At 49.6% G+C, this 27485-nt stretch overlaps 1 protein-coding gene across 1 annotated transcript in view; it reads left to right on the top strand.

Moving 5' to 3' along the window:
- LOC139049761 (latrophilin Cirl-like) overlaps positions 1-27485 on the top strand; it is a 1359947-nt gene that overhangs the window by 422114 nt on the left and 910348 nt on the right. Inside the window, exon 3 of the mRNA XM_070525564.1 lies at positions 8628-8718. The gene's annotated coding sequence lies outside the window, so the exon portion shown is untranslated. The remainder of the gene's footprint in view (positions 1-8627; positions 8719-27485) is intronic.

Here is a 27485-nt window from a genome sequence, read left to right as displayed (position 1 = left end):
CGGTGCGGTCACGTGACGAAAGGCCGCGTCCGCCTGTGCGTGCGGGCACCACGCCGTACGTTTGGTGTTGCGTGCAGTGGAGCGTCGGCGTCCGTTGGCGTAAGCGGGCGAACGCGTTCGTGCCACTGTTCGCGCTTTCATCGTCGTCGCCTTCGTTCGCAGCTGGCTCCGATGCTCCTCATCACGCGAAGCCTTTCCCCTACTGCCCCTTCCTCTGCGAAGGCATTGACGGCACTGGCCCGTGCTACCAGTCAGTGCGGTGAATTCGGTCTGATATTATTAACGCGATAGCGTTAAGGAGCCCGCGTCGCAGAATACGCGGTATCGGCGTCCCGCGTCGGCGTACGACGTCGCTTCGACAAAAATAATTTCCGTCGAAGTCCCGAACCACGCATACCCAACCGCGTCTCTACTACCAAAGTTGCTCATAGCGCGTCTTTCATTCTTTAAAAGTTATTCCTCGGAATTTTGAGAACGGCAGCCTACAAACAAATGTAATGAAAAAAAAATGGCTGTGGCTTAGCTAAGGTTAAGCCCAGGATGCGAAGCATCTTAGCCTTTATTCTAGTTGTTCAACCACTGTTTATTTAGCCTGATGAACTGCTGTTGCTTGGCTGTATTTGATTCGGCTAGACGAAGAAACAACTCATGCGTTACTCTGCTTCGCCTTCAAGAGTGGAACGCGACAGCGTTCCCGTCGAACCGCCAAGGGGTGTAAGACAATGGGCTATGACGCAGCGACTACGCGCCCCGCATTGGACGCGGTGAGCGTCGAGCAACGCAGCGTTCGGCGCGGCAACGAAATGTGCGCCTGAGCAAGCGACGCACGAGAACAGCTCGTTTCTAAGGCAACACCGCATTCACTAGAGGCGCTTTTGTACCGCTTTGAAGCATCGTACTCGTGGCTCAGTGGTAGCGTCTCCGTCAGTAGAGAGTTTTAGCCCAGCGGGTTTACGGCCAGCGAAGCGGAGCGGTCTCCACCGTTGCGCCAGCGGAGCGGCTCGCGAAAAAAGAATTTTAGCCCAGCGGATCACCCGCTCGAGCGGGGTAAAGAGCGGAGCGCTCTGCTGCCCCACCTAGTGCTTCGAATAGGAGTTACTGAGAAATGAAATTGAATTAAGCTTGCTTTTATTATGCAAGAAATGTTGAATAAAGATATATTACATGTTCTCAGTGCATTATTTGTTAATAATGTACTGAGTACTAATGTACGGGTCAGCGCGGCAGTCGCCGTCTTCCATGCAGAACTGCCGGCGTTCATGTTCGCGGCTGCCGTCTTGCATTTCCCATAAACGCCCGCGCGCCCTTACGCACGCTCGCGCGCTGCGTATACCCTCCGCTGGGGAGTGCTTTCCAGCGGGCGTAAACGCTGCTCCGTAAAACCGCTGGCCGCCTCAGCGTGGTGCGCATGCGCAGTCGCGTCTCCGCTCGCCCGCTCCGCTCCGCTGGCCGTAAACCCGCTGGGCTAAAACTCTCTAATACCATCTGTGCGACCGCAGGTGAGCGCACGAGCTGAGACCCGGCTATGTAGCTACGCGGCCGCAAGCGAGCGCACGAGTTGAGCCTCGGCTTTTGCAGCTATTATGACGTCATATGGTAGCTACGCGGCCGTGAGCGGCGCAGCAAGGAAGAGTGTGGTTGTGCGGCTAGTATGCTTCGCATAAAAAGCGCCGACAGCGCATGTCCTTTATGTGGGCTCTTCTCAGACTAAAATATTAAAAGTTCGAAACCATAAGAGAAGATCGACTCATGTAAGAGGAGGCGTTTTTACCAGAAAGCTCGCCTTCATGCATAGCGTTCGTAGCCAGCGTTTCCCGGTAAACGTTACGGTTACATAAGCTGCAGTTGCCGGGAAGCATGAAAAGCAGTAAGGGGTCTTTGAACGCTATCGCGTTCCACTCCTTGAAAGCGAAGCTTAAGCATCCTCGAAATTTTTCTTTGCCTCAGTATATCGCGAAATGAAAACACGTATGGAGGTGCGCTCAAATTTCGCATTAGGGAGCCTCGTAATCGTTGGACATTTTTTTTTGTAAATGTATTACTTATCTTATTATTCGTGGTTTTTTGCGCATGCCCATAATTTCGGATTCAGTTAACTTTTGTCACGTTTCTGTTTCTTTCTTTGCTGTGGTTTTTAATCGCAGATACCTTCTTCGGTTTAGTGTAAACAGTGCCCAGTACCTGCAAACTGCAGGGACTGGTATAGGTTACCTGGTTATTGTAATTGTTGCTCCGTTGTATTACCTTATCTGTACTGTGTATAGGGATTTATGCTGCGATGTTTGCACCGTTGCGTATTTCCCCACAGTTTTATGTTAACTATATTGTGTTTACTGGATTCGTTGTCCCTTATGGCGTTTTCTCTCTCTCTCTCTTCCTTCGCGTAGTTACCTTCAATAAGTTACAATGTATTTTCCTTTTATTATCCTCCCCCCCCCCCCCCTCCCTGTGTAATGGCTCCGTCAGGACTTTAAGGTAACTGCAGAAATTTATTGCTGCTCGCCCACTCCTTGTCATTATACGGTTTGCGTAGTACGAGGTCACCTCATCAGTTTATCCTAAACTGCGGAACCTCCTGCTCTGATGTATTACTACTGCGTATGAATAACTCCACTCTGCTTTGTGAAAACGCTTTACTTGGCATGTGTTCGCTACCGCATGTCGCCGCTTAGTGGATGGTTACGGCAGAAAATGATCATGACCTGCTTGGAGACCTATATATGTCATTCCTGCGAGGATTTCACGTGCGGGCAATTTCTCAAGTTTACGTAACTGACCCGTCGGCTTATCCGCTGGTACGTAATGTGTTCCGAGCACCGCCTGCTGTAAGTTTATCCAAAGGCGAAATTCGAGCCATTTAGGCAGCCGTCTGCAGAGAGAGAGATAGAGAGACAGATAGGTAGGCAGACAGACAGAGGGAAAGAGAAAGAGAGCAAGGAGAAGAAAGACAGGGAGGTCAACCAGACGAGCGTCCGGTTTGCTACCCTACACTTGGGGTAAGGGAACAGGGGAATCGAAAGATACGCACGTTCTTTTTTAAAACCACCTGACATAATGCAATGCGCATTTCGGGACAGCGACATGTTACTAACGTTACCGTCTCTTTCGACAACATTTCGTTAAAAGGCACGCGGGATGCGTCAAAGGTTTCGCGATCGTATCCTACTTTTCGCGGTTATAACAACGTATAAGAATATGAACGTTATAAATGAAGCCGAATAACCAGAAATGCTGCGGCAGTCCGATGCTGTATAGTGGAATTGGCGGTGCAGGAACGAGCTGGAACCCGTCGAGCTCGCTACACTTCTACCACAGGGAAACCTTTTCCGTTGGACACCGTATTCGTCGCCCATCACAACCGCACACAGCCACGAAAGCGCAGCTGCCATTCCTGAAATTGGCCGGACTGTGCTGGCGTCTGTGACTAAGCGCTGACAGTACTTCCCCTGCGTCGGCGACATCAACACGTCACTTTACCTCCGTCTATTAGTATTTTCATCGCCGTTTTTCCCAACGTAGCGTAGCGAGCCGTGCTCGGTGTTGGTTACACTCCCTGGCCTTTAACTTATATTTCCCTTTTTTATGCGAAGCATATTACGAGAGCTCAACCCAGCTCCTCAGGCGCGGCGGTGTCGCCTTGAAACCACCTGACACCGTGACGTCACGACAGAGGAGAAGTGGCTTTGGCTCAACTCTTGCAAGACGGGCTGGGTGGGAATCGAACCAGGGTCTCCGGAGTGTGGGACGGAGACGCTACCACTGAGCAACGAGTACGATGCTTCAAAGCGGTACAAAAGCGCCTCTAGTGAATGCGGTGTTGCCTTAGAAACGAGCTGTTTCTAAGGCGTGCGTCTCTTGCTCAGGCGCACATTTCGTTGCCGCGCCGAACGCTGCTTTGCTCGACGCTCACCGCGTCCAATGCGGGGCGCGTAGTCGCTGCCCTGTAGCCCATTGTCTTACACCCCTTGGCGGGTCGACGGGAACGCTCTCGCGTTGCACTCTTGAAGGCGAAGCAGTAATGCATGAGTTGTTTCTTCGTCTAGCCGAACCAAATATAGCCAAGCAACAGCAGTTCACCAGGCTAAACAGTGGTTCAACAACTAAAATAAAGGCTAGTATGCTTCGCATCCTGGGCTTAACCTTACCTAAGCCAGAGCCATTTTTATATCTCTACTACATGGAATCTGTAATCTTGTACTGTGAGCGGTTGTGAAAGATAGGCGCTCTGTCCATTTGATCCTTACCTCTCGACATACCTTCCCCATCTGCAGTGTAGGGTAGCAAACCGAATTGTTCCTTATGGTTAAGCTATCTGCCTTTGTCCACCTCCTTTCGTCTGTCCCCCTCTTTCTCTGCTAGATGAAATTTTATCGTTAAATGTCTACGGCAGCGTCAGCTGTAGCGGTGAATGGGCGCCGAAATGGGGCGGCGAACGATTGCTGCCCAATCTGGGAGGCTATATATCGCTGTGGTGATCGGGCTGCATGGGAGCTGTTGCCTCCAAAGAATGTTCACCATTAGGGAAGATAATGCAATGCCTTCCTTCCCAACAACTTATTGGGCCGTAATGCTTAACTTTAAATAGTATTAATAGTAAATGCTAAAAAATAAATAAAATGCGATGATGTCAGTTGTTGATAAGATCACTTGAGAGTTCAAAAAAATTGCTCATGAAATGCTAATGATACGGTTAAAAAATGGCCAGGCTTAGCTTGGTTAAGCCAAGAATGCGTTGCATATTGCGCGAGTTGGGGCCCAGCTTTTCCTCGGGCTGTCGTGACGTCACGTCACGTGGTTGCGCTAAAGGTCAATGGTGGCTGCCCGGCCGCGCCCAAGGGCTGAACTGAGTGATTGCAATATGCAACGCATAAGAATGGTGTTTAACATGTCGGCCTCCTTGTAGCAATGATGTGCCCATGCGCAATCTGACATACTTCCTTTCGGGCACGACCAAGGGGGCTCGCATCAAAAGATAGAATATCAAATACTGAGAGACTAAGTTCAATAGGCGATAAGGCGCTCTCTGAATATGCCTTTCTTTGAGAATTATATGTTCAACAAAGGAGCAGGAAATTCTACGCACTGATTCTACGTTCCCGCATCACCCACCTGCTCTCGGAGATGTTTAAACAATACGCAGTGCATGCGTTTGTCGAAACTTCGGCCTCTTCCCTTCAAATGGCTTTGCGACATTAAATAGAAATGGAAATTTGCATAATGATATTGCGTTTTACTAATTCGCAATTATTATAAACGTGCACAGAAAAAGGTACACACACACACACAAAAACAACACAGAAATAACGTACACAGAAAGAGATGATCGCTAGGAAACTTACGAAATAAAGCGTAAGGAATCTTGCCACAAGAACGTCTGAAGCCACATATTCAAGGAATAGGCAAATCTATGGATTACAAGCTTTTTTTTTTTCTTTCTTTTTTGCGGTCGCTAACAGATTGCAGCTCTAGAATTCCTTCTGACACTGTGAGAGGCACCGGCACCGGACAAGCAGCTCTCAACACGTGTGCACTTTGTAGACCACTCTAGAAACACTGCGGCTGCAAGAGGCTGTCAGTGGACGCTGTGTTAGCTCTCTCACTTTAAATTAATGATAACGCCGTTTACAATAACGAAACCGATTCAAAAATGCCAGGTCTTAGCGGTGTCTACCATCACGGATGCGGTGTGTCCGAGGTGTATAGGGTGTTACGTTGAAGCACCGATTGAGGAAAATACCTGAGTATATTTCCGTCGCATGTGCCTTATAGAGCAGTGACGTGTGATCGAAAAAAAAAAAGAAAAAAAAAGAAAGCTAGAAGGTCAAACGTAATGCATGGCAGTCGGTAGGAAAACTGCTATAAATGGCGGGCATGTTGCATCACGAACACTGAACTAACAGCTTCGCTTAGTGCCGCTGAAGATAAGCCGAAAAGATGTAGGGCGCACGAGCTCACCGTCATACTGACCTAACGAAATGGCGATTTCGGTGACGTCAGTGAAGGCCATTTGCCATCTCCTCGACCGGTTCCTTGAAAGTGCTCCAGCAATGCTAAAAAATCGCGAAAAAGCATCGTTCAAGCCGTACAAGGAAGCCAGAGCCGCCGCTAAATGCAATAGACAGGCTTTTTGCAATACCGTGCTGGAGCTTGCCCACTCTCGTTGTGAAGCTTACTTGCTGACTTACAGAAGCTCTGTAGCGAGAAGTGCACGACGCCATTACTGTATAGCGAGGCTTCCTGTTTTCATTATATAAGGCTGTGGTTCTTAGTCTTACTCTAAACGGTATAGTTACTGGCCTGCGCGACCTTTGAAGAGAGATGTATGTCGGAGCGCTTTCAAAGAAGCCGAGAAGTGCAAGATGTCGTTACGATGGAAGTCACGTCTATAATCGGTGAACCATATTGGCTCGCGCGGGAAGCCGGTCGTGCGCGGGACGAACCGTCGCGTGAGTCTGTTGGATGCCTCATCTCGCGCGGTAATACGGGTCGCTGTACCGAACTGCTGCGCCGCGCTCGTCTTCCACGCCGGGGCTCCGGGAATTGGCCGGGCCCGAGTCTGTTGACGTGGCCTGTCACGCGTGGTGCTGGGGTGGGGTGGGCACGGGAGGCAGCGGGAAAAGCGGCGGATGGCGTCGTCAATTTGGACGGGCCCACCCTGGCGGTCTGGGTCTCGCAACCGCGTGACACGGCAGCGGTGCACGCCGGACCACGGCGAAGGAAGCAAGGCAGCAGCGAGTTGGTCACGGCTTCTCCTGCAGTCCCTGGCTGCCAGTTAGCGGTTTCGCCCCAAAATGGACGGCTCCCCGTGGGAAGCAGTGGCGAGACATGTCTATGCCGAGGGGGTTCGTCTGGGGATGGGCAGGGTGGTTCAAGCCACGGCTGGCCAACATTGACAACTGGCTCTGACGAGGGAAGGAAACTGTTGTCTGCTGGTAGGGGAGAACCGACACAACAAGGAGGGTCCACGGCGTGTAACCCTGCGTGTATGTGTTTTTGCCGCAGGCGTGAGTGTCCTATACGCTGAAGAAATAATTCCTGTGACGGCTGCTTTTGGGGTGAAGGTTGGCCGGGCGAGAATGCCCGAGTCGCACGTCCCGTTATACGTTCTGGGTGTCGTGTACACGTGGCAAATGGTCGTCACACTGGAAGCGGGAGGCCCGGGCTCGGCGTGAATGACGACGCCCTCTCGCGTGCTTTCTGTATATAGAAAATAACGTGCATACCGCGGCAAAGCAAGTGTAGGCAAAGAAATATATCACGCAGATATTCAACGAAGAAATAATTCTGCGATTAATTATTCTGCGTAAATAATTCTGCGTAACCACTTGCCGTTTAATCGTCTGTGCATGCTCTTACAAATTTTTGGCAAAAAGATAAAAAGTTTGTGATGGGCAACGGTTTGTCAGCTTCACGGAAGACGTTGCGGAATTGTCGATGAGAAAGGCTTGACTCTCCAACTTCTACAACTAGTACTGACGAGAGATCTAATCTACCACCTGGTTGGAAGCTGACTTAAGGACAAAAAAACAGATACGTCTGGTTGGCTCTTTTCTGGTTGGACAGACGCAAACGCAAACTCATGTGCTTGCTTGTGGTGACACACACAATGTGTGCATGCGTGTGTGTGTGTGTGTGTGTGTGTGTGTGTGTGTGTGTGTGTGTGTGTGTGTGTGTGTGTGTGTGTGTTACAGTGGGCTGGAGCAATGGCTGATGACCTTCCGATGACCTTCTGTTGCTTGAATTGTGCAGAAAAATAATGCGGCTGCAATTTCCTTCCCGACTTCTCTATACCGAGCTAGAACTCGACCCCTAATTGTATATAAATCCTCTATTGACGAGACCAACTTGTCATCGTCATCAAAATGCTTTAATTCCATATTTCGCCTCATCTAACATAAAAAAACCCTTCTTGCCCATACGTCATAGCTCCCTGAAATCACGTAAGTCAATCGCTTCATTAAGTGAGTTTGTGACCATTGTATTCGCACTTCTGACCCTCTTTTTTTGTTGTGTGTCGTGTGTGTGTGTTGACGTGTTTTGTGCATTGTTCTCTTGAATTTATGTTGTCATCTCTGCGAGGGCCTCGAGTCCTGCAGTAAGTTTTACATATATAAATAAGTAAATAAAATTTCGCGTGACTAAAGGAAGCGGAGGGCACATCGGTGTTTATGGGTGACAATGTTGGTTGGAGAGTGCTAAAGCAGCACCCAGAAGGTTTTTAAGAAAAGTTCGTTGGACAGAGCGCTTGGCCAACGCCACCTAGATAGGGCTAAGCCTGCGCACTCCGATCCATGACGTCATGCTACCTTTCCCGACAGACATAGGATCTAGTTGGGATGCTCCCATGGAATGGAAGCCGGGGTTATTTTGACATCTCCGCTTTCGTGACGCCGGGCTTGCCAATGGAAATTTGGGCCTAGTAGCCTGACGTCATAAAGCAGGGTGCACAGCTAGGCCTCGTGCTATATTTATGTGGCGTTGGCTTGGCTTGGCTTGGCTTTGTACCAAGATTGCTGTTGCGCCTAAACAACGATGCATCCGCCGCTAAAGTCACGCGAAATGGGGCGAAAGTGAAAGCATCCCCGCAAGTGGTAATGCGAGAATACGGCCCCTTTGTATTTGTGCAGTGACCACCGGAAGCGGATCATTCGCAAGGCGCAGACGTGGCTCCTGGCGTAGGCCTTGTCAAGCGGGCCACCTGGACAGCAGACGACGCAGGTGAGCAGAAGACGTTTTGTCAGAGTCGCCGAGCCAACGATGTGGGCTGCTCTATGTTAGGCCTACATTGACCCTGCCTGGTGTGCTGCTAGGCAAAGTGTCACGGCGCGTCCTTTCCCGTGGCCATAGCTGTATCGAATACTGGTGGTCCATCGGATACTGTTGCAGTGGCGCTTTTCGACGTCTCCGAGGGGTGCACATATGAGTGGGGCTGCGTATATTTGCATTGAGGTTGGGGGAGTGCCTCTCGATGATACGGTTTACGCTTGTTCCACTCATTTTCGAGGCTGGCTACTCCCGCACACCAAGGCGCACTACACGCGCGTGGCTTGGCTATTCCCTCGAGACCATGGGGGAGCGGGGAGTCAGCAGTCTCCCTCTGTCGGCGTTGCCTGGAAGGCGTAGCGTGTCTCCCTGGCGATGAAGACACGTGAGGGGGTTCCTTGTTCCCTGACACTACTGCGCTTGCATTACACGATCGCAATGCCCGCGAACGCTTCTCGTATTTACCTGAATCTGTCTGCCCCACTCCGCTCCTCGTAGCCCGTATGCGACGGGCTAGAATCGGGGAGGCACGTCGTTGGCCGCGCATTTTGATGGCTACTCTCGATCAAAGGGGCTGTGCTAATAACTTTTCATTTCTTTTGTTGGTATGCGTGATGCACTCCCTCCTGCGGTCTAACGACGATGGAATGCGTGCTGTGGTGTTGCGTCATGCAATATGAACGCGACGAACGTGTTAATGAGTGTCTAGACAGCGGAAGCTTTCTCTGCTCTGAGCGATCAGGCATTCAACCGCCTGACAATCGCGGGGGAAGTCGCGTTGGATGACCGCATTAGCGGAACAGTGGCCGCCGCTGTGAAATACAAAGCGCGGCAGCATGAATGTGAGTGCTGACATAAACAACGATAAGTGTGTAGAGGCAAAACATTGTACCCCTCATACCCAAAGACAATGTTCTCTTTTAGCACACATTTGACAGAGGCTGTAAAGAAAGACACGAAACAGACATACTTGTGTTTTCTTAACTAATTTCTTTCGGGCGCGTGAGCATACGAAAAGCGAAAGTTGACCGTACAAGGAGGCGCAACAACATAGCCGGCGTCTTTCAACTGTCAGACATTCGGGTATGGATAAAAGCAGATCGATCGTCGAGATAATTACAACGCATAGTGACGCGTCTTGTTATCATCGTTCCTTACGGCCGTTGTTTGCCTCCCTCAACTGAGCATAGGAGGTAGGACGCAAAAGAATGCGACACCGAGTGCGACAGACAAATGACTTCATTTCACGTGACATTCCTCTCGAACCTCACGTGTTTACGACTCCGAACGTGTACCGGATTCGAAGGTTTCGATCATGTTTACTGTCCAGCTCGCAAGAGAGTGTTTTCGACTGGCAGGCATGCAGGAGGCGTACAACTTTATTCGCCTTAGGTGGAAGCGCAATAGGCGATCGACAAGGAAGCCGGAAAGTGGAAGTTGAAGAACGGGGGTTTGAAATGGGGAAGGAAGGGGGAACCTACAACAGGCGACCGATATATAAGAGGAAGAGGAGGACGAGAGAATGTCTGCGGAGACGCACTCGACCAATCTTGTCGATTAGAAACCGAGGACCCCCCGCCCCACCACCACATGGCAGGCTCGCACGCACGCCAGCGTGCGCGTGAGTGAGTGCGTGCGCTGCTGAATCGCGAGCGGTTGCCCCCGGCAACGAAAACGACGCCGCTGGCTTGGCTTGGCTTTGTTTGTTCCTTTTAGTGCATCGCGTGGCTCTCGAATTCTTCTGGCTGCTGCTTGGACAGCGCCTCCTGTTGACAGAACTCAAGGGACGCACGCCATTCAGGCGGCCCTCGCTTATTTCGCTTGTTCGTCTTTGCGCGTGAGCTTTTGATAGAAAGAAAGCCTTTTTGAGACCACGCGCCGCTTTGCACTCGAAACTCGTGGTGTTGTTGTTGTCGCTGGCGCTTGCTTGCTAATGGAGTCCGGTTCTCGCCACTCGGACGGGATTCAGTGATGCTCTTTCAGCGCGTGTTTGTCTTAATGAGCGCGCGCGCGTGCCCTTTTGAAAGCGGTGCGCGATTGAAATCTGGTGTGCATAGCAGAGTGGATGCCTGTCTCTTCCGCGTATATAGAGGCGGCTTGGCATTTGAGGCCAATGTTATGCCCAAATCTCCGAATGACTTCAAAATGTCTTCTTCTTTTTTATGCGAAGCATATTACGAGGGCTCAACCCAGCTCCTCAGGCGCGGCGGTGACCATGAAATCACGTGACACCGTGACGTCACGACAGAGGAGAAGTGGCTTTGGCTCAACTCTTGCAAGACGGGCTGGGTGGGAATCGAACCAGGGTCTCCGCAGTGTGGGACGGAGACGCTACCACTGAGCCACGAGTACAACGCTTCAAAGCGGTACAAAAGCGCCTCTAGTGAATGCGGTGTTGCCTTAGAAACGCGCTGTTTCTAAGGCGTGCGTCTCTTGCTCAGGCGCACATTTCGTTGCCGCGCCGAACGCTGCTTTGCTCGACGCTCACCGCGTCCAATGCGGGGCGCGTAGTCGCTGCCCTGTAGCCCATTGTCTTACACCCCTTGGCGGGTCGACGGGAACGCTGTCGCGTTCCACTCTTGAAGGCGAAGAAGTAATGCATGAGTTGTTTCTTCGTCTAGCCGAACCAAATATAGCCAAGCAACAGCAGTTCACCAGGCTAAACAGTGGTTCAACAACTAAAATAAAGGCTAGTATGCTTCGCATCCTGGGCTTAACCTTACCTAAGCCACAGCCATTTTTTTTTTCGTTATTGCTTTACGTCGTGCTTCAGTGAATAGTGGTCGACATTCGTTAAGCGGGCGCGCGTCCGGACGGCTATTTGCCGAGTACTCCGAGGCGTATTTACGCAAGCGTCTCCTCTACGCGGACGGCACGTGGCCATTTATGCGCTTTCAAAACGCGAGCATGTCGCTCAACAGTGCGGCCTCGTTGGGTATTTAGGCGGCGCCGGTCCTTTGAACGCGTTTCGCTTTGAGAGCGTCGTTTTATTCTTCGCTCGCCGAGCCGTCCACTCGAGAGTGTTCCTGAACATCGCTACTGGGATTTCGTACAACATGAATTGTACGTACTGGAGGGAGTAATCGTCACTGCGACCGGTGAAGTACTTTAACGGGTTGCTGTGTCAGCGCTTTTGTGATGTAGTTTAAAGAAGTGAGCTCCTCGTTAAGTCTTTTTTTTTATGTGTTTCTATGGCAGTTTCTTAGAGGTGTTTCTGTCATGTTGCTTCGTTTTAGTTGTCGAACATGTTGAAATGACAATAATGTCAGGGCATAGTACTGCACAGTATCATACACGGTATCATCGTTTTGTGGGAAAATTGGCAACAGTGCGGCTCGAGATCATTGTGATCGCAACGCGACCTCCGAACAGGAAGGACCCTTGACCCCCCCCCCCCCCCCCCCCGTATTTACAAACACACCTCGACTCAAAAATCTTCCTCCGCTTTACCGGGAGGGCCTTTACCACCGAATCGGGCACGTACGGCGCAGTCATCTGACCGATGAATTTCTCAAAAATTGCCGTAGACGATCATGAAGCGCGGTGAACACTTCCTTGGAGTGGTGGCGCTGCTATCTTCAATTTTTTTTTCTTGAGTCGAGGTGACGACCATGGAGTGTCGAGTGAAGGAGCGTTCTGGAATGCGGAGGCCATTCTTTGTTACTTTCCGCGATATAATGAGCGGAGGTGGTCGTTCGTGAACGTGCTCACCCATATTGAGTGGAGACCGCTTTCGGCACCAACCGTGACGTAGCGGCGGCCTCACCAGTCGTCGCAGGAGAGACCGATAATTGCATTGTTAAGCTTTTTTTTTTTTTTCTAAGCTGACTTGCGTTAACTGTTATCCCGGCCTGCAGATGTGTGCCTCGCACCGCTGAGATCGTGGATATGTCCTCGTTGTCTATATAAACCCGATACCTTTCTTTGGCTCTTTCGCCCATTTTCGTGGTGGTCAACCGGTTGTCGGGCTTTGACTGCCGATAGAAAAGGGACGTGCTCTCGCGCTACCACGTGCTCTCGCGCTACCACGTGATCTCGCGCAACCACGTGATCTCGTGCCAACCACGTGCTCTCGCGCAACCACGTGATCTCGTGCAAACCACGTGCTCTCGCGCAACCACGTGATCTCGTGTAAACCACGTGATCTCGTGCAAACCACGTGATCTCGTGCAAACCACATGCTCTCGAGCAACCATTCGTCGCCGAACGCGGAGTGTTCTGCCTATGTGGGACGCACTTGCTGCTGCGCGAGAGCTTTGGGTCGTCTGAAATTTTACGTCCCGTGGAGGAAAGTTCGGCGACGAATGTCCAGGCGCTCTTCTCCCGCCGTCCTCTCTCTCTCCCGGCGGTGTCTGCGGGAGAGGAGAGTGTAGCAGTCGCCTTCCTCCCCGACGCTCGCGCTGCCGGTGACAAAACACACGTATGACGAACCAACCTTATGACGACAGAAAGCTGAGCTAGTTGGTAAGGATTCATTATGCAAAATAGTAGTGAGGCGTGCAGACAGGACACAAGAGTAGAGAAGTGGACAACACGAACGCCAACACGAGCTTCAACCGGCGTTCGTGTTGTCCACTTCTCTACTCTTGTGTCCTGTCTGCACGCCTCGCTTCTATTTTGCATAATCAACCGTATGCTTTTTTTTTTACAGTCTTTATTTCTGCATTTAATAGGCGAAGCCTTACGGCAGAAGAGGGTTGTCCTATGGGGGAGGGGGTTCGGTGCGCTCTTCTTCCTTATGTTTATGTATAACTACCTGTACTACCGCTACGAATGGGCTGGTTAACGCCTCTATTCGCTACGGAATCACGCATTGAAATAACGAACGCTATCTAAATGTCATCATTGCGAAAAATATGCGCCTTCGAGCGCATCATTCGTTTAATAAAGCACATGGCTTTCTAGACGCGAGTGACAATCATCGTTGATGGTTTCCGGGCAATTTTATTATCTCCTGTCTGCTGCGCTTCAATACATGGAGCACTCGAAAGATCTGTCCATCTGCCCTCTCCCGCACTGTGTAGGGCTGTAGACAGGTTTTTCTGTTGTGTGACTTTCCTGCATTTCTCTTTTCTTTATTTTTCTTCTCTCTCCCTCTCTATCTCTTCTGGTACCTTTTTCTTTTCTTCTCTTCTTTATTGTTACGTTGCTTTCTTGACTCCCCTAGAGAAGTTTTCGAGGCGCTAACTGTTCGCCTCCCTTTCGCTTGGCGCCCCCCGAACGTGAAGCGTCGTGCGTTCCCTTCTCCTCGAACGAACCTATATCGTCGAGACGCCGCCAAAATCCGCTTCAAGTGAAGACGCGCGAAAGAAAAGATGACGAGGGCCGTTGGCAGGGCGGGAAGCTTGGCACGAAGGAACGGGAAAGCGAAATAAACGAATAAATAAATAAACACGAGGGGGGGGGGTGGCGAAAATGGCGGGGCCATACACCGGCGGCCCAAAAAGAGCGCGGGCCGTCCCTTAATTTAACGCCAGGACCTCGCTTCGCCGCTTCTCCTGATTCCTACAACAGCGCTCCCTATCGGCCTGTCTATATACGGGCAGGTTCTGTGTACTGCGCCGGCCACCGTGCTCACCATCCCACGAGATGAGGAGGTGGGTGCAATAGACGTGTAGAATAACCTAGGAGACGAGTGCGGCTTGAAGCGGAAGGCAGCGCCACCCGACGGATGCAGTATGGCGGAGACGCCTTCCTCTCAATCTGTTGTGCTGGCCTGCCTACCTCGTGTGTGTGTGTGTGTGTGTGTGTGTGTGTGTCTGTCTATGCGTTCGTAATACAACACGAGCAAGCCACTGAACACCCCGACGCCGCCAGCCGACCGTTTTGTCGCTCCAGAGCTCGACAATGGACTGCGAGGTGTGCTCGAGGTGTATACGGTGCGCTGGCCCGGCTTCACCCATTCTTACACATATGCGGTATGCGTGGAACGGACTGGCAGTGTGACGGATTTCACGTGCCGAGGGCTTCGTCTCCTGATGGCAGCGCCATCGCAACCAGTGCAAAGTCGGGTTTACTTCAACTCGATTCTGTGCCGCTATTAGCATCCGCCGCTCACGGCAGGTTGATCCAGTTGATAACGCGGGCGTAGCAGCGCTGTGATCACGAACGAAGCGTGACTAGAAGTTACGTTGGAATGGAATCGCTACATCATACCAGCTAAGGTTGTTGCCAGAAATTCAAGAAATGCGAATGCACTAAGCGATTTCGCGAAGTTTAAGTAAGCTTGTTTAGAGAAGTCCGCTAGAGAACGATTACTGTTACCGATGGTGTTGAACGGGCCGAAATGACAAAGGAAGGTAACGAAAATCGAAATTGTCATAATCAGAAATGTTGCCGCGATGTCACACTCTACGCAGAGAGGTTATTGCCTCAAGGTTGACGAAAAGTGCCGCTGATATGTTTGCGAGAAGTAACGCATTATGAAGTAAACGTGCGCGCACGCTTGTGTTTTTCTCCTTGGTGTCGGTCCCTGGCACCAAATCAATGGATCTGCTGCATTTCCTTATGCTTAAAGTCAGTACGCCGTACATAATAGGAATCTTCATGTGTAGGATTTGAGGAGTCCGCAAACCGTCGACGACAAAGTCATCGTTATTCTATGGATGTCCACTGCATGACGAAGTCCTACCTTATCAATATCCAATTTCCCCTGTCTTTAGCGAACTGAACCCGTCGTAGGCCTGCAATAGTTTTCAATCACGTCGCATCATTTGGTTCTCCGCATTGTCCAACTGACACTATACGGGCTTGGCAATTATAATGTTGTTTTCACTGAGATGTGCGTAGGTTATGCGTAAAGGAATCAGTATGTGTATGAAGCTGCGCCTTTATGGAGAGAGAAAATGTTGTATAAAGTGCAAGTATGCCATGTTTCCCGACGCAGTCCTGTCCTTTTGTAAATTTTTCGCAGACGTTTCGTGTCATTCATAAGGAATTCAGCCGGATACACGGAAAACCTATTTAATAGCGTACTCCATATGGAACGATTCAGAAGCGGATCATATTATATCCGCACGAGGGCGATTTATCGGCGTTCACTTATTCGAAATCTGCGCGAAAGAGCAATCCGCACACTTCGCCTATCGGCATCAACAGCAGTATCGCACGACGTCTGCTCCTTCGGCTGGTCTGTGCACTAAACTGTCGCACTGACCGGCCATGTAGGCCGCCCGCGATCCGAGCACACTACAGGGAGCGAGTATGCCTTCCCGCGGGAAGCTGAGGAAGTTTGAGAGGCAATAAGGGTTGCAGTGGGTTGAGGAGGTGGGGGGGGAGGGGTAGTGGGCGACGTTTTGACGAAAGTGCGGCGGGGTTGTCAGTCGTGTGGGCACGAGATAAAAACGCCGGATACTCGTGGCGCGCGGTTGGCAATGGCCTCCTCCCCAATTGCTTGGTGTGTATTCCCCACTGCCTTGCGGTTTTGGCGGTGCCCCGCAAGATTCAGTGGGCCGTGAATGAGTCGTGTGCTCTCTATCATTTTTTTTTCTGTTTGCTTTCGCATTGTTTCGGTTTCCGACTATACTTTGTTTCTTAAGCTTGTTTCAAAATAGAATTGGATGTGGCGGGGCAGTGGCTCAAAGTGTTAGGGCAGTGTTAAGCGCAGGGTCTTATTCTAAAGATGTTGGTATCAAACCTGAGGTCGCTCTATGTTAAGGAAGCAATATAAATTTACCGATTGTGCCCTCACGAAAGAAGGCAGAAAGGAATAAAAAGGACCGAAAGTTGTGCAGGCAAAGTTGTGGCTTCGCACCAGAGTTTGAGAGCAGGGGTTTGGCGAACGCTAACTTCGATGGCGTGTACGGATGGTTTGTGCGTATATATATATATATATATATATATATATATATATATATATATATATATATATATATATATATATCTCCATCCGACCCTGCATTCTGAGGCGGTTTGTCGCTGTGTTTGTGCTCTAGTCGGAATTGTGATCTTGCATGCGTTGTCAATGCTACTCAGTGTACGTTGTAAAACACATGCGGCTTCCCTGAGAAAGTAGTTCATCTTTTTTTGTCATGTTCTACTCTTATTTATCGCTTCGGCGCGGAATCGCCAATCGGACGGCTACTACTGCTCATCTCTCCGGCTTTCATTTCTTCTGCCCACTTTCCCTCGTCTTTCTATTCTCGCTTTCCCTTCCGCTGTGTAGGGTAGCCGTCCGGATGCTTTCCTGGTTAACTTTCACGCCTTCTTCACTTCACATGCTCTATTTCTGTTCTCGCAACTGTCGCAAACTTGTTCGAAGACAACCTGTAAACCGGTTGCCAATATAGCGGCGCAAAGTTGGTTTTAGAATTGAGCTACGTCCAACTCTAAAGCAGGAAAGGTGAAAAACAGTTTGGCTTCTAGCTCTGACTACACATAGAAGGCACAAAAAAGAAAAAAAGAAAATCTGGCACTCGGGAGCGCTAATAATCTTATGAAGACATCTTTTACGAGCTCATCCACTTACCAGGTGCTAGAAAGAGAACAGGGATTGAATCTCTCCCCTCGCGCATGTGAGTTAGAATGTCTATTTCACTTCTCGTATTCGTCTTTGTTTTTCCCGGCGGTGCTCGGTAAAAGGTTACACCGTTGTCGGTAGCGTCGCACAAATCCAGAGTACAGTCCAATCCACAAGATTGGATGAGGCCTCCATTTCACCTTAGCTTCTTCTATGGATGGCTGACTCAGTGTCGGGCTGTCGCGGCAAGATAAGGGCGCTTCCTTGCCGTCCGCTCGGAAAGCGGTATCGATGCTCGGTGGCACGAAAGTTTTTTATACGTGCTGACTGGTGTTTTGCGGGAAAGTGAGCTCGCGGTTTGTAACTGCCACGCGCCAGTACCCACCTGCCTGCGGTGAGGTCGGTGAAGCGTTTGATATCCCGACGCAGCCCGGTGGAGGCGGCTAATAGAAACGGAGAGAAGAAATGTAGTATAAAAAAGAACGTACTAAATGATTACAACCACATCCGAATAAATGATTCATCGTATTTCCCCCCAACAGGAAGAGATTTCACGAAACGCAATCTTACGAAAAAAAAAAAAAATCCTCCCACTGCGCCGATCCTCGAATCAAGGGCTTCTGTATCTACGTTCTCGTATAACCACGTGATCTCCTACGAGTCTGAAGCCTTCGCATTCGAACGTCTGCTATCGGATCCACTGGTCAACGAGTAACTTCTTGATATATGGTTACAAGGAGTAACAGTGTAGGTATTGAACGCGTTTCTGTGTATTTGTTTTGTACGCATTGCATTGCATTGCTGCCTTGGGTGATTTCTAAGGTAAGGCTGCTCGGATATCACATGGAGATGACCACGCACTACGTCCAGATTCCACTCTGTGGGACATCTGCTACGAGTCAGCTCCGCCATCTGACGCGCACATTCTCCTTAGCCGAGTGGATTACCGCGCATATAACAGGCTGCACAGACCTAAACCCTTGGCTGCATCTCGTACATCTATTCGGGCTTTACCCTACGCTTGACGTATCGCTTCTATGTCAGCTGTTGTTCGGAGTGACCTGCACGAGACCTTACTCAGCACTAATTGGAATGACTGACAGTTCTGCATGTGGTGTCTGCGACTGCGAGGAGATAATCGATCGCTCATTGTGCCGCTGTCCCCCGTTGACGTGCACGGACAATCAAAGTTCAACGCAGTGCGGCGACTATAGACGATGTCACACAGACCGTACAGACGCGTGAGTCATACCATAACCACCGATTATCGGCCCAGAAGACAGTGAAGACACTTTCGGGTATTTTGTTCCTTTTTTTATTATTATTTTGTTTTACAGAGAACCTGCTAAGGGCTAGTTATCCCAGGATAGTGTCCGTGTCCCTACACAAAAGCTATCATCATCAGGATTGGCTCCAGCGTTTTCGTCGTCTTCCACAACTAGCTAGATTGCGCGCGCGCGCGCGCGCGCGTGTGTGTGTGTGTGTGTGTGTGTGTGTGTGTGTGTGTGTGTGTGTGTGTGTGTGTTTGTGTGTGTTTGTGTGTGTGTGCGTGCGTGCGTGCGCGCGCGTGTGTGCGTGCTGTCCGCTCACGTTCATCATCCACCCACTCCCTCTGTCTCCCTTTTCTTTCAATTCCGCTTCCCTCCCCCAGAGTAATGTAGCCAGCGCCAAACGCCTTTCTGGTTCACATCATTGCCCTCTTCCTTTATTTTCTCTCTCTTTTATGACGTGACTTACTAATAGGCAAAATTCCTTTAAGCTGAGCCTCAAGTGCGTTATCTGCATTGTACGACGTTTTTCTTCAATGGGCGATGCGCACTTGACGCGTATATTACTGTGGCCACACTTGTCGATTCACCTAGTGTCGAAAATAACATTAAGGTGTTTAAAAATGCTTACTGAATTCAGTGGGAAGAAATAAGGGTCTGACGGCTTATGAAGTGAGTCAGGTGCAAAAGGTAGTTTGCTTACAAATGTGAGAAAGAGGTTGACCTTACCAAAGGGCCCTCTGTCTAGTAAGCCCGAATGGGAAGAAGCCCTCAAAAGCGCAGACCTCAAACTCCAACTCAAGGCCGTCCAGAGGGCCCAAGAACTGGCGGAGTGTCACCACGTTCCCGTCCCGACTTGGTCGTCGCCTACGGTTTCGGCCGGAGGAGTTCCCCACGTGGGATCTCCAACGGCTTGAAACTCCTCAGGACTTCAATAAAGTTCTTGACTGACTGATGAGAGCAAGAGAATCGATCAATGTTTGGTGGACGTTGAAACACGAATGAACGAACAGAAATTAAATGTGGTGGCACGTTCTGTAACCGTTTTCTCGGTTTAAGCCGCCAGGTATCTCTGTCGAAGCTTTCTATAAACATCCTCGCGGTGGCTTGTTTCACTCCACGACGTGTGTCTCACGGGCTCCCTCTGACGGTGGAATCCAAGCAGGGCGTGAAGAACCTCTTTTTTTCACTCCCGATGCATTATCCGCCTTCCTGTACTAATTCTTTCATTGACTATGAAGCCTTTCTTTTTAGGAGATCGGTAGGTTTTGTGTATAGTTAACTGTTATGCAGGAAACTCAAAGCGGGGCGAGAACGCCGTTGAGTCGACGCAAGACGGCATCTCTCGTCATCTTCTTGAGGCGCCCCACTGTGACGACGCGCATTCAAATGCCTCTGCTGACCCCTGGCGTCGCTGCTTTCCCTCGCTGCTATTCGATTTTGATTAAGGAAGAATGTGGCGGTATAGCAAAAGAAAACGGCGGCAATGAGAGAGAGAGAGACCGTTCCGTTCCTCTTTGAACTGGATTGGGAAGAATTCGTCACCGGAGATCGCGGGCTGCTTTTCTTCGGCGTTATTCGCTTAACAAGGACCACCCCCGCCCTCCCTTTCCGTCTAACGTTCCTTCGTAAGCTCCGGTACGAAGTCTTGAAAGCTTGGAGACCTGGTTCTTAATTACGAGGATCGAACGCGTTTGGCTCTTTCTCAGCTTCTCAATTTTCTTTGTTTTGTGTTGTCATAGCAGTTCGTACAGTCTTGACTGCTTCGTGCGGAATGTGTACGGTATGAAGGATTTACTTTGGTGCTTTTATGCGGAGCAAGGGAGAGGGAGGTGAGGGAGGGGGGGAAGGCACATAAAGGCGTGGGATTGGAATGAAAGCGAAGACCTCTTGGCATAGTGGAAACTTCCTCCAGTCGTGTCCGTTAATGTAATCTATCTACCTCTTGTACGAACGAACGAATGCTCGAGGTACGTTTCATTGTTTCATTTACTGCGCTCTCCTTGTACCTGAAGCGGATGAAATTTGTTGGTGCAGAAGCTTTCATGGTGTGCGGAAGACTTGAGTAAACGATTTGCTGCTTACAGATGAAAGGAATTAACATGGATGGAAGACCGCTTTGATCTTTCGCTTGTCGTGAATAGTACGGTCGATGTCGCCACACGAGACTGAACATGAAAGTGCAGCGGACATTGAAAGACGAGAAAGAATGCGTAATGTCAGCCGTTGATAACAAGGCGATGAGCAGAATGTTCGTTAGGTTAATTAGGTTGGCCTATTTTGGAAGCCATTCGTTGTGCCATTGCAGCAGTCTTTTGAGTTGTGGATTCATTATTCCGTTTTCAGGCCTCAATTCTTGTTAAATGATTGCAGGGAATGATATAATAAATATTGTTTCTGCCTGTCTGGTCTGGTTTGGTCTGCTCTCGCTTGGCTTGGCGTGCCGCTGTCTGGTCAGCTCTTGTATGCTCTGGCCTGGCCTAGCCTGGTATTGTTTAGTCTTGTGTGGTCTGCTCTGCTCTGCTCTGCTCTACTCTACTCTGGTGTGGTCTGGTCTGGCCTGATCTTCTCTGCTCTGGTGTGGTGTGATGTGGTCTGGTCCGCTCTGGTCAGGTCTTGCCTGGTCAGCGCGACAGATGCACGTCGCGGAGCCGTGCTCGAATCAAATGAAAGCGCTGAAATTTTCTTTCCCACGCGTCTTCTGCTAAGATAGCACGATGATGACGGACATATGCCCACCAGACAGACGTGACAGAGGCTGTAGAAGTACGGCTTCGCCTTAGAACTTGCTGAAGGATACAAAAGTTAGCCAGGCTCAACTCAGAGTCACAGGGAGGATGAGTTGTATCCCTACAGTCCCAGAAGACATCTCGATTGCGAAGAAAGTGTCATTATACGACGTCCTTCATATTGTGGCACGTCTCTTTGATCCGGACGCTCCTAAAAGAGTGGTCCGAGTGAAATCGCATGTAACCGTCTGCGCGTCGCCGTTTTATTTTGTTCTTCCTTTTTTTTCAACAGAACGTATATGGAAAGCGTCGGGCGGCGTCAATCCGCGCAGATGCTCCGCTCAGCCATTCATCGCCGCAACTTAGCGAGCTAAACGCCTTTTCTGTGTTGCCGCGCGAATGGCAGCAACGTGGGCCATTCGCGCGTGCTTATGGCGAATGCAATCCAGGCGGGAACGGCCGCGTCACCGCCTTTGAAGTGAAAGCCTCCTCCGGCAAAGTTCCGCGCGCATTGACTTTACTGAATAGCGTCGGCTTCCTTTGACAGAGTTTGCCTGCCGCGGCCTCCTCGCGGGATCCCTATTGACCGTACGTCCTCGTTCCGCGAGGCTTCCGGTTCATTCCCTCCTTAATCCCTACTTGGCGTTATTGTGTCTATACAGCGCGCGTTTGGGTATAACCGTTTTACAAGGTTCGGATTTACCCCGCTATCGTGTATGGCGAGGTTGTTGTCGCGTTTTGGATTGCACGTGCCGTATAGCCGGCGTTCTTCGGTGCATTCCTGATGAGGCGCGTTTTGAATACCGTGTCACGCAAGTGCGTTTTTTTTTCTTCTTCTTTTGTGACGATACAGTGGCGATCCGCGAAAACTTTCGACATGCTGACATGCGCGTGTTCGGCACAGTTGAAATGGAAATCGTGAAGAGTAGATCGTGTTCTACTGGGATTATAAGGCATACTTTGAGGCCTTCTGTCCAATTCAGCAGGAGAAATGTGGTGCTTGTAGTGCTTCTGGCGTGAAATGTGAAATGGTTGAGAATGACCCATGCCACTCTAATTTCGGCTACTATCAATCACAAGTAAGCTCATGTAGTCTTCAATCGCACCTAAAGGAGTATCTGGCACCACTTAAGGACGCTGACACCTTCTAAACATCATATATCAAAATAAAAACCATCTGTTATTGCCAACATTGGCGCATTTAGGCCCGTTAGCAAAAGGCGATCTCCAAGAGTTAATTACTGCTGTAGAACGCGTGAACTGCACGAACGCAGCGTGTACGCATATGTTGTGAAGCTCCAATAATGCGCAAGTGCTGATCTTCTCGAGATTCCCAAAGTGAACAGTTTTTCAAGCAGCGTCCGCCTTCAGTGCAACTGAGTCACATGTGTTATAATGAATTGAATTGTTAATTTGAGTAGCTTAGTTGCTTGCCAAGATTTGATTGGCGGTTGTCGCCTAATTTTCTATATATGCCGCAACTACAAATCTCTGCGGTAGCACATTATCGCCTTGTTTCCAATCCTCAAGTTCTTCGTTTCTCCTTTTTTTGTTCTTTTTTCTTTCTTGCAAGCGGTTCGTAACGGCATTGTAACCAGCCGTGAATGCCCACTGTAAGCGAGGAGGTATTTACAGTCACATTATTTTTTTAGTTGAACTGATTCTGATGGATCGGTGTGAGTGATTGATTGCTGCAGACAAATTTGCGAGTGTTTGTCGTCGCTGGAAGCGTTCGTGCCACGGGCGTGTGGCGTGCCGCCTGGGCTCCGGCTACCGGTTTTACCGGCGGGACACTCCGAGATGACTTGCGGAGCTGTCACGAGGGCCTCACCTTGACGTTGACGTGTCGACCATGGCCCGCCCACCGCTCGCAGCCCCGCTCCTCCTGCGCAGCCTGTCGTTTAACACGGTGCTCGCGTGCGTCCATTTTTGAGGTCGGCCGCTGACCCCCCTCTCCCCCCACCCTTATCTCTCTCTCTCACTGTGTGTGTGTGTGTGTGTGTGTGTGTGCGTGTGTGTGTGTGTGTGTGTGTCACGCACACGCCCGTGCTGTCTTCGTGACTCTCCCGCCCTCGCTCTCTCTATTACGCACTCAGTTTCCTCCTCCTCCCTCCCCCCTTGCTTAAGTCGGTCTTCTCTGTCTCGCTTGTCAAAGAGGCGTCCTGGCGTTCTCTCTTCCTACCTCATACAACTTTGTTCGTATGAGGTACTTGCACTAGCAGGACAACTTTCCGTGGCAATGAAAGAAGCAACGGTGTCAAAGCTTTCGTGCGGGTTGGCTTGAGCTGGGAACGAGAAAACGCGAACACGTCATTTACAGCCGCAAAATAAAACAAAATTGTCCACTCGCTGTAAAATAAGTTACGCCCTTAAAAGTTAATGGGTGCAAATAGGTCTATAACTTGCTCTTGCACCCAAAACGGGCGTAAGGGTGTCAGTTATAGATTGATTCAAATCCTTATTCATTCTTAAGGGGGTAAATCATTTTATAGTGCTTAGTGATACATCTTGGCTTATTTCTTCCGCTTTTCTCTTCCTGTCTGGGCAAATGTAACCATGACACGGGGAAGTCGCGCTGGTTCAGTACCTACTCGGACAAACCAAAAGCGCTTTCAGAAACTGCCGGACTACTTGTCGCAGTAACACATGTGCAGGAACTGCGCCCCCGCAGGTTTCCCTATATTTCAACAGAAAATTGTCTACTCCTTTTCTACACCGTATGGTCTCGGAAAATCAGACCTTCTAATTGTGTGTGTTTTTTATTTAACGACACAAAGCCAGAACATTATATACATCAACTAAATTTAGAACAACTTGGTGAACTTTCGGCCATGGGCAGTAAATTCGCAGTTTTAGCTTTTGTTTCCCCCTACCCTTGGCCATACGCCGACACCGCGTAGTAGGAGTAGGCACGATCGACCTGTGGACGTTGATCCAGGTGCGTTAACGGGAGTGAAATGGGGTTGCCGCGAGATATAGTGGGACGCGGTTGGACTGTCTACGAGGAATTTCGACTTATTGGAGCGGTCTAGGACGGTTCTAACATTTCACAGCTTTTATAGCTTGTTCACGTTTTCGAGAACAAATACCAAGCCACAGTGACCGCAAAACTATACATTGAAATACGGAATGCCACACTGACATACGAGTGCTGATGTTCTCCGTGTAATTAAAATGTAAATTTAACCTTTATTTTCTCTTAGACTTACTTATTTGTTGATGACTAATTTCAAGGTACATTGCACACAACACAGAGGCGGGACATAAGAAAAAAATTTTTTTTTTCGGTCAAACTTCTTTAAGTGCGTCTTTCTACTGTTCCTTTTGAGCGAGGGCGCTGCATAGATGTCAAGGGCGTACTTAATAAACCGCGCGGACAACGGGACTACGAGAAGCCGGCAAAACGCTTGCCGACTATCAAGTGGATGTCTCTTGAGTCGATTTTTTCAGCGCCCACGTTGTCGTTTTCTCGTAGTCCTGTTTTTTACACTGTTTGTTCAGTGTATAGGTTACTGGTCAACTATCTAGACCAAATTGTACAATCTTCTACAACCTGCAGTTCCATTCGTGCATATCAATTCGGTCCACGCGTTTTTTTCTTTCTCAGAAGCGATCCGTTCGGTCTCTGCTATGCGTATAGGGTTCGGCTATAGGACTGAGGCTGTCGCACTGTTGTACACGTGCTGGAATACCTGTGCCGGGGTTGCTCGAGCGAGAGCCGCGTCATTAGCCGCCGGCGAGAAAAGGCGGCGGCGTGTTTTTTGTCTCACTCGCGCGGGGCGGGGTGGGGGTGGGGGGGGGGCAGCGGCGCGTGAGGAATGGACCTGGACGGCGGCCCACCGCCTTGACCGCCTCGCCTTGACCGCCGCTGCACGCGCGCACGTGACCACGCTTCGTCAAAACAAAAGAACGCGAGCGAGGGCGAGGGGGCAGGGCAACGAGGCGGCCGGCCAGCGGGCAGCTGCTTCCCGGCTTCTACTGCTGCGTCCTCGGTAATTCTGTGCAGTGCCCTGCGGTACTCGACGAGCGCGTGTGAGGAGGGATACCGCACGAGAACGTCGTTTCCGGGTGGTGGAGCGCGAGCATGTTCCCTCTTTGTCAGATGCTGAATACGGGAAGTTTGGCTGCAGAAACGGCTGGCTATCTCGACGTCGTGACGTTTTTCTTGGCGCTCAGAGAGTTTATGTTTGTCCGCAAGCTTCTTACTGTTTGCGGTTTTCGGGTTACCGGAGGCGTAACCGCGAGGCGGTGATTGGTTTTTTTTTTAGGCATCCCCTTTGAAACGGGGCAGATACGAATAGTCACCTAGCATGATATGCATGCTTTTCATTCTGAGCGGCCGGCCTGATATAGTGGCATCACCTGGTATTTCAGAGCTCGAACATACATTGCAGTAACCAAGCGAATTCTACTTCACTGATAGTGAGAATTTTCGGCAGCGGCGTAACGTAAACACGTTGTCGTTCTTTTATGACTACTTTTTCGACAGGGAGACTCATACAACACAAAAACGCGTATATAAGGCCTTGTAGGTTGAAGAAACGTCGCATTATGTCGCTACCAGCGCTTGGTAACCCGGTGTTAGGCAAACGCCATTGCGTATACCGGAATACCGCATACGCTTAAACTCTCTATCAGCTCAACATTTTACGAGGGAAGGAGAAATAAGAAAAAGGAAAGAAGACACGGGAGACAAGGGGACGGCTAAACCTCAAACCCTTTATTACACGTCACCTGTGTATCGCTTTTGTGTTCGGTGAACAAAACAAATAACTTATCATGTGGCACTTGTCGACGGACAAAGAAGCGCCAATTCCACGCACGATGGACACACGAACGGCGAGCTCACGCACCTAATCTCGCCATAGATTTTGCTTCTGCATATAATCTGACGTGTAAGTTGATTAGCACTCTAACCGACAATCGCAGATTTGCCGAAGTGCTTTTCCTATTTTTGTTTGACTTATCTTGAGCTCCGATAATATCAAGAAAACATTCCAAAACGCTGTCCAACATCTTATTACACTGTCAAACAGTGTAATAAGGAAAACACCTACAGAGCAAGTTCGCGTGTGACAGAGAAACTATATAAAGAAAAAAGTTCCTAAGACTAGAACTCAAGTATGAAAAGGTCACCGAGAATGGAGGAAATAAAAATTCGTAAGGATATATACCGTTCAGAAGGAATTTATCACCTTACAAGCAATCGGCCTAGCTTCAACGCTGTATAGGCCACACTGAAGCTCGAGAGTGTCTTGTCGCATAATGCATTCGTGCGTTTTGAACATGCAGTTAGCCTTAAGGGCTTTGTAGACGTTGTGTGTACATCTGAGCATATTCGCTTCTTTGATGCGATGGGATTTACAATTAGCATAGCGCGATATATAGAAAGTAGTGTATTATAAATCAGCAATGCCATATTTATATGCCCCTAAACTTCCCCTAGACTTGCTGTCGTGCATGGAGAGTCTGTGCTTTACTAGATATATTTTGTGGACAGTGTCGACTGCAGAAAAGCGCGCAATTTCGATCGGGCCAACGTGCATGTGTCTACGACGCAGGTATGATGTAATCTCGAGCGGTGAGTTGGTAGCGAACCGGACGTCCGTGTGGTTAACCTCCCTGCCTTTCCTGTCTTACTCTCTCTCTCTCTCTCTCTCTCTCTCTCTCTCTCTCTCTCTCTCTCTCTCTCTCGGGCGGTGATTTGCTGCCTGTTATGGGGAATACTAGAGGGCGCGATGGTCTGGTCCATTTATACATCGTCGAGTCGGTAAGTCGATTAGTGCTGATGCTTACAGGCAGCGTATAATCGAAAGGAAGAAAACAAAATGCAAAGAAAGATTGATTGGCTTAATTAAGACATCTGGTAGACAAAGCACCACTTTCAGAAATCTCCAATTTGCCAAGTCTTGCGTGGATCTGAAATTTAGTTTGAATGGGCAAATTATCCGAGAAGCGCAAGACTATTAATTCTCTGCTGTGTCCATGGATTCTTTGCTTACTCTGCAGCTAAGTGAACTCGTTTGATAGACGTTTTAATGGGCTTTGTAACAAGCTAAATTTGTGCAGGAACAGCACGTTCGAGAGGGAGGAACCTAAATTTGTAGTGCTTACGGACACTATATGGACGCCATAGCTAAGTGAAAACGTTCTGTGGACGTTATACGTTTTTTTCTAACAACCTAACTCCACACTACGTCTGCGGAAACTCTACACCGACTCCGTAGCTAAGTGAAGACGTTTTATAGACGTCGTAAATAAGTTTTT

The sequence above is a fragment of the Dermacentor albipictus genome, chromosome 9 (assembly GCF_038994185.2).
Source record: "Dermacentor albipictus isolate Rhodes 1998 colony chromosome 9, USDA_Dalb.pri_finalv2, whole genome shotgun sequence".
In the NCBI taxonomy this organism is placed as follows: domain Eukaryota; kingdom Metazoa; phylum Arthropoda; class Arachnida; order Ixodida; family Ixodidae; genus Dermacentor; species Dermacentor albipictus.
The sequence above is the reverse complement of the archived record's forward strand: the minus strand, read 5'-3'. Positions and strand labels throughout refer to the sequence as shown.